Source organism: Nesoenas mayeri (assembly GCF_963082525.1).
Source record: "Nesoenas mayeri genome assembly, chromosome: 2".
NCBI classification, from domain to species: domain Eukaryota; kingdom Metazoa; phylum Chordata; class Aves; order Columbiformes; family Columbidae; genus Nesoenas; species Nesoenas mayeri.
In genome coordinates, this window is record NC_137543.1 from 147,192,156 (window position 1) to 147,200,757 (window position 8,602).

Genomic DNA, 8,602 nt, shown 5'->3' on the forward strand with positions numbered 1-8,602 from the left:
AAAACATAGTTTATTTATTTTAAACAAAACAGCTATAAATTCCCTTTTGTTTTCCTGTATCAGGATTCAAAATCACCATGTCTGTCTCAGGAAAAAAAACAAACAAACAAAACACAACATACGAGTAGTAAAATTTCTTTTCCTAGAAAGAAAAGTGAAGAATTGAATCTCTGTTCCAAGAGAATTCCTAACTCATCAGCCTGCATGTACTTTGCACAGGAGTGCCCCATCCTTCCTGATGAAGTTGACCATCATGCAGCCAGAAATGCAAGTTGATGGATGTGAAAGGCAAGAAGTCTGAATCTGCAGCCTGGTGGTTAACTCACTACCTAAGCACAGAAAAGTGGGTTATGTCACTCCTGTAAGAAGGGAAAAATGTGGTTTTGAGCTCCCCCGGGTTGAGAAGGACCTAGAATCGAGGCCTCCTTCTTCTTGGACCAAGAAGCTAACTAACTGCTAGTCTGCTACTTAAAGACAGGTATCAAACGCATCTTCCTAAAAGAAAACTGGAGAAAGTGGTATGGAATTTATTTTCTGATTAATATAAGGTTTATATGAATGTTTAAAGTATACCCCGGTCTCCTACCAACCAGCTTCACTGCACCAGTGCTCCATATCATGGATTTCGAATTCTAGCCAGGAGATCAGAATCTCCCCAGCACAGAGCCCCCAGGTGCCCTCCTTCTGACTTGCTTAGACAGGAGCCTGAGCTTTAGGAGCTGCAGTGCTGAACCTTAGAAGGCTTAAGTTCTGTTTTAAACCTGAGATATAAAACCTTCCACTGCTTTTTAAACAGTGTTAAGTGTTTATTTTTTAATCACACCAGCATTTAGGATTTTAAATGGGAAGAAAGTAGGTCAGATTTTGCTACTGAAGCTTTTTCAGACTTTTTTTTAAGTTTTGTAGTTAAACTCTGAAAAATGTATCCACCTTTTACATCTCATTAATATCTTAAGAATATAAATCTTTGAAGAGTACTTTGATTTATCAAGAGCCCTAGAAGTCACAAGTATCTATAAATATTAGTCAGAAAAATATTTAAACATAATTCTAGTTTTTTATTCCAATGTAATATGTCTGACTTATCTTTGATCACATATTTTTGCAGTTACTCATTAAAAATGCACAAAGAATTTGTCTCTGCACAGATCAGCCACAGAATACTGATCTGAACATTTAACAGCCTAAGGAAAAAAAACCAACACACTCAAAGTGGAACCCACGCACTTGAAGCAATCAAACATCTGCCTGCCTTTCAACACCACTTGCATAGGATTGTCTGCATTGCCACATTAGAGGATATACCACAAGTCCCTACTGTTTGAACAGCCTTGCCACTCTAAGATAATGTTCACACTGTTTAAAATACAATTTTTTTTATCTTTGTGTTTCTGTTGGTGCACTGCAACAACAAGGAAGCTACTATTCACTTATTTTATCAGCAATAGTACAAAGAATGACACACCCTTCTCAGGGAACTGGAAAAACCTGCTGTGTGAAAGCTGAAAAGTCTGAGTACCCATATCTTCATTTTTCTTCTCATTTCAACTACAGCACTGAAAGGAGACTGCAAGGGCTTGGCCTTAGTCTAGCAAAAGTAAAGCTGAGCAGAAAAGCAAGGGCTGTGTACAAGAACACAGAGATAATAATAATAAAAAAACTATTTAAAAAAAAAAAGGACAATCTTGGCACAAAAGCTGTTTATTACCAACTGATGATGAATAAAATTAGGTTGAACATTACAGATTCCTCATGCGTAAGGCAATTTTGCATTGGAACAGGCTTCTAATCAAAGAAGTGAGAGGAAAAGGCCCAGCTGCTTTTAAGGCAGTGGTTCCATATGACTATAACTGTATGACATAAAGCCTACAAGAGCATGAAAATAAACTTAGTTAATAGGGAGGTCCTTTCCTGTCCCACATTCCTAAGAGAACAATAACTGTCAAGCAAATAACATCATTCTGATACAATTCTAACATACAACTGTCTGCCAGGCAATACCCAAGAATAATTATACTACAGAAAGCAAAACCAGTTATTAATATCACGGCAGGACAAACTTTGCCAAAAATAAACTTCACAGAGTATCTTTCCATAAAACATCTTAGACCCACAACCTCATGCTAAAAACGTGCTCCCTCTACAACCCAGAGCTGCAGTGAGCTCACCTCATCAGTGCTCACCCCCAGGTCTGGCAGAGCTGAGCCTGGCAGAGCTGAGCCCGCTCCCGCTTAGTCTCCATGCAACAGGGCAGCCCCATCACCTGCACCCCAGTGTTTTGCCGGCAGGCAGCAGGTCCTCTTACCCGACACAATATCACATCTAACATGCTCAACGGGCTCTTTATTTGCTGTCATCCTTACTAGATTCAGCTCAGGAAGGATGATTCAAAACTGGCTGTCAACTGCTTTGCCACTGAAAGGTTTAAATAGTCACTTCTGCCCACATATCGTTAACCAGGAAAACAGCAGAAACTACGATGGTCTAAGACAATTGGCAAGACACTATCAGTCTGCAGAAAGAACATTCTATTACATCAAGCTTTATAGTTTGAAAGAGCAAACTATAGGAAATATTTTTTTGCTACACAATACCTGGTTAAGTTGTAATAGCCAAGACTCAATTACTCAAAGTACTTCAAGCACATTTTGAGAACAGGTTCTTTGGCTGCTATCAAACAAATGGTCCAGACACAGTCTGTCAGAGACAAAACTTTGTCAACAGCTAGACCACTACACCAGAACAAGGGTTGCTTTACAGCTATTTGCAACTCTCTTTTCTCTATACATCCTCTTGGTCACTTCTGGAGAAGGTATAACAGCTCTTACCTTCTCATAATCAGACCTGCAGTATAGAAGTTTTCCTTAATTAGTACACAATTTCACTTTAAATTTAGAATTCAAAGGTAATTTCCTTTTTTTTGCCCCCTCAGTTTATTTCCCCTCTCCCTTGCAAAACCATTGTGGTTAAACACACAGAAAAGTTTTGCAGAACAAGAGCAAAACTTTACTATTCAGACACAGGTTTATATAACTTTATCTCAAACTATATTTTCTAAGCAAAGCACACAGCATGGTAGCTGCAAGAGAGCATTAGAATCCATTTTTAGACATTTTCCTGCTCTTTCAGTTCATCTGCTTATACTAGAATATCAATGCTCTTTTAAACTTGTCATCAAAATAGCATACACTTTTATTCACTATGAGAGCCTACGGATCTGATTTATAGTATATCCCAGACATATGACTGCATAATTCAGGCAAGTTTAAAAAAAGTATGCTGAAAGAAGATACTACCAAGGACTTCGCACCAGCCCTGCTGAGCATAAGAGGACATGTCTTACTTGACCTGCCCTACTAATCTCAGCAAGCTGGACCTTCGCAACAGATGCAAAGCTCAAATGACCACTTTCAAATCCTTGTTGCAGCTTCACCTCCAGCCTTTGATCACTTTTCCTCTGGAAGTAACAAACTAATTTCTGCGCCTTGGCCCATGTAACAGCCTCCTTGTAATTCACCAGCTCACCTCTGCAGCATCAGCAAGTGGGATTACTCATCTCAATTTGAGATGCATTTCGCATACAGAAAAGGATATACTAGATAATAACAAGACAAATTTCAGTGATCTTAACCATTTACAGACTATTTGATTATTTTACATGCATTCTGACATTTAAATTTTGACATTCAGCAGTCTGACACAGAAGCAGCTAAACTGTAGCATGAAATCTACCTGAATCAGGTTTCACTCCTCTAAATATTACAAAATTGTAAACATACAAATTGCTGGAAGTGTAATTCACTTTTGCACAAACTTATCTTAAGCTGGAATAAAGTTAGAAGAATATTTTGTATCCCAAAAAGTCTTTACCTTAAGATAATAATTAACATATTAATTATTAATAATGGGCAAATTGAAGTCTTCAGAAACATTGTAAGCACTGCAAAGCATACAAAAGGAAAAGCTCTTTATACAAAACTAACTTAATGCTCTCAGAAAACATGCAGACATGTCATTGCACCTGTCTCAAAACACACTCACTTTCTGTCTTCTGCTTCTCCAAGCTGCACCCACAGACAATCTAGAGAATTCCCTACCAGATATTCTGATTACTCTCCTACGCTCACCCCTGGCTGGTTTCCAGGCAGCCTGAATTATTTTGCTATGACACTGCAATGACAGCAAAGGACTCCTGTGTTCCAAGTAGTACAGTGGGGGTTTTTTTGTATATTATTTTGAAACAATACTTTTTCAAATATTGTCTTGGAAATATGACTGGAGTGATTCCTGCACACAAATTCCAGATCTCAAGAATAGTTGTTTATGCAGAGTCTTTGGCTGATAAAGTCACACAAGCTTGCCATTTCTATTAGTAAGCTTTTTTTTTCCTCTTTCTTCATTTATATTTAATTCCAAGTTCATAGAAATACGTAGGACGTTCTGGCAGATGGTACAATCACACACCAAGTCACAAGCCAAAGGCTTCCATGACAAAATGTCAAATCAGTGACCCTCTGATGAGACACCAGCAACGGAGAAAGAAATCTGCCTCATCTGGATGGCCAGAACACGGCCTCGTTGAGCTACATGGAGACAAGGTCTCAGCATCAAGTCAGCAACTATTACAAGGAGAAGTCCAAGCCAGACTGACCACACTATTCTCTCTTCAGTATTGTCTAACAAAGAAAAGGGAAAAGCAGAACAAACACTATGCCCCATGACAATGCAACTTATCAACTGGGAACCACCCACCTAGACACAGGGACTGTGGCATTAATTCATATGCTGGGGCTGAAACCAGTTTCTTTCTTAGGGACCAGAATAGCTCATCCCTTCACTCCTTAGATAAGAGGCTTTTATTTAAAGTTTTTACTATCCCTCTTTTAATTACAAGATTCCTGTAGGATCCAGTGGGTTAGATGAGCTTTTCCTTCGGCTTTACTTCTCCAAGGGGTACAGTTCTACCACTCTATGCCCTTCCAACACATGATCAGGAAGATTGTTTCATGAAATGTGCTGATTCTACTGAAAGAATGGTAAGCACCAGACATTTTCCTTTCTTTGCTTCATCGTTCTTTTTGCTTTTTCCCCCTCAGCCTGAGAAAGGTTTCAGTGCCAAAGGAGGTGGAGAAGACTCATTAGTGAGAGAGGTTTGTTGCAGCGATTATCTAAAACTCAAGGTCAAATGTTTCTCAGTACCAGCGGTAGAGGCACGTACAAACACATTCAGCCTCCTCACAGTGAGGGCTCTCTTGTACTTGCGTGCATACAGCATGAAATAATTTTTATGTATTGTAAACACATATACAAGAAAGAGTTTATGCATAAAAACATACAGCCTCCAGAAAAAAAAAAAATTACAAACAAGAGGAAATTTGTAGCTTACCACGTATTTGTAACCTCTAGTTTCTAAATGGTAAGTGGCTCTGCAACAACATGAACACTGGATTTTTAATTACCTTTCCTATTACAGTCTATGCGCAGTAAAGAAAACATCATATAGTAAAAAACATCACAAGGTTTGGCAGGAGGTAGACAGACACGAGGCTTTCAGTCAGTCTGAGGCATGTTCTCACTTCTCCCTTCAGGAAGCAGGCTGTGTGTGCCTGCCACACGTGCCCATATCAAAACCCATTGCTCCAGTCAAGCATTCCAGTCGGGAGATAACATCTCCAAAACCCAGGAATGAGTTTTGGAGAAGAAAAGGTCATATCACGACTTAGCAATTCAAAACAATGTATTATTACATGTAAGGTCTCTAAAAAACGTTCCAAGCACTGCAGAGAATCTGATTCTTTCCAAAAGCAGCAAAGAGATAGAGAGGAAGAAGACAATTTCCATTACCCAAGAGAAGACAGAAAGCAGCAACAGCAGCAAGACACATTTCATAAGGCAGAATCACAACCAAGCCCTGCTTGAAAGACGAAGAAGGTAACAGTATACTTTTAATTCGCATATGATGGCTAGAGCACATAGGTCTTAAGGCCAGTGCTAACTGGAGGGCACAAAGGGGAAGTTTAGCCCTTGGCTTACTGTGCTCTCAAATGCACATCTAAATAGGAGGGAAATCAGCATTTGGGCTTGACTGGCCGGTGAATGGGAACAGTCCACTGCAGGGAAAGGGCTAAAGACATCTGGGCTGTGCAGTGGGGACACTGTCCTGGCAGCCCAGGCGCCAGGAGCCGAGGCTGCTGCAATCCTGCAGACAGACCGCAGCAGTTCCCATCACATCCGCTGCCAGCACTGTAAGAAGGACACGCTCCTATTTCTATCCCAATGCTGAGGGACCTTATGAGCTGCAAACTACCAGCTAAACAAATATTTAGCCATAAGTAACACTATGCAGGATGAGATTTGCTTTTGGTCAGCTGGGGCTAACTTATTATTTTCATCTTCACAATGTGGGTAAATTAGAAAACTAACACATGTAGCTGCTCTGACATACTGGAAATTGTTAATACAGACACACTGAACAGCCACAGGAAGTCCAATTACTTAAATGAATACTTTCCAGTTCCTACAGTGTGTTGGTCTTTGACCATCTTAATGTGTACATCACGTTTTCTTTTTGGGTATCTGGAGACACTCCATTCATATAAGCAAGAAGGTGATTTTTCTTATTACCACCATCCCAATTGACCAGCTTGTGAAAATGTACAATGCACCTGCTGGCACTACCTGTCATTCCAGAGACTTCTACCTGTGATGACAGCAGGTTTACTCTAATAAACTGCAGTGTTTTGATAAGTAATGCATGTCTCTATTGAACTGATACATACATTTTAAATATTAATGCTACACCCAAGCTCGATGAAAGCATTAGAGAAGGCAGAATAAGTGATTTAATAAGGCAGGACATTCAATTCCCTGATGTAAAGTAGCAGCATGAAAAATTGTGAGTTTAGTCTTTAGATGAAGCAACCAGGATGCCGCCTGTTCTCTTTCAAATTTAATTGCTACCACCCATAGGAAGCCAAAAACAGTAGCTGGAACTCATTAAATAGTGTGGTAAAGCTGCAAGTCTGAGGAGTAAAATGTAAATTCTACATTAATGAAGTGGCATTTACTCAACTGTCATCATCGATTACACTTATCCACCTACACAACAAATTTACAGAATTAAACATTGTATTACAGCTGCTGCCTGTCTCTATTCTTGGAGCAGTTAAAAAGTGTATTTAACTAAAACCTATCTTCCTATAGGATGTTTTAATTCTGACCAATATAAAAAAACAAACAAACACACACACACCACCACTAATACCACCTTTGGTTTGCTGAGCCAGAAGTGAACAACTGGAAAACAGTTACTAGGTTGAGACTACTTGTCTTGATATTACAGATGTTGGTTATGTTTCTCTATACTTTTTTCAGTCGGTTAAGGTGATAACCAACAAGTAATTATTTGGGTTGCCCTCTACTATCACTTCTCCAAATATGAAAAGTAGCATTTTGCAAGGTTTCTGAAGTTTCCTTGGTTTTCTCTTACCTATTAAATATAATTAGCAGATCTACCAGCTCCTGCTCTGAGAAAAGGTTATTGAATTTGCAAAACTTTCCTAACAAATACCACCTAAGACTCCTCTGCTGTGTAGAATGCCAGGGTTTGTTTCTTCCTAAAATTCAAATATTTGTCTACACATTACTTTTTAAATCAGATACCTAGGAAAAAAAATAGTTTTACCACTGCTATAATATTCTTCTGTACCTAAAATATCATGGAATCAAGAGTTAAAATACTTCATACTGAATGCAATACACAGTGTTAGAAAACAGTTTTGTAGCTTCTAGGAAACAACAGCCATTTACAGATGGCACAATAAAGTTTTCAACTTTTTTCCAATTACCAGACTGTTCCTTTGACTCCCATTTCTTCCAGTAACTGCCTTGCAAATCCTTCCCTTTGTGGCACTCACAGCAGAACTTTCCAGATCTAATTGCCCATGAAAACATTTTCTTCCACTGTTGCAGCCCTGAAATCTGCTATTTCAAGTCACAACTTCTCCTTCAGTCTGGGTGCCAGCATGCCCACCCTCCACTAGAAGTAGTTACCTTCCAGCAGAAACAGAGGGAAACTACAACAAGTATTCAACCATGCACATTTGTTAGCGGTAGCTGTGGTTCTAAACAAAGGACAACACCCGTTTTTTCTACACTCCTTCCAAAAACATGTTTGCCAGATGACTGACTTCTATCTTGCCTCACTGCTCAGCTGCTGCATGTTATTTTTGCTCTCCGTTGTAATGAGCAAGACTTCTTGAAGCTGGAGTCTTCCCAGAGCGTCTCACCGGACCTGTTCCAGGTCTCCTGGCCCAGGCACATGACTCTCACACAGTCAGATGAGGGACCAAAGGCACCACTCAGCACTCACCTCAAAGCATGCCATTCACAGTTTTATCCCAAGGCTTGTCTGCCATTTAGGATACCCTCGCTCAGACTGGTCATGGCAGCTGGAAGGTGGTCCAAGTCACTGTCTGTATCACATTTCAAACACACGACAAGCTTTCGAAGCAAGAAGCCAGACACTGCAGCTCAATCTGGGCAGATTAAGCCTTGCTGGGCTGTAGTACTTGTAGTGTCTTCTTGATATCAAGACAAAATT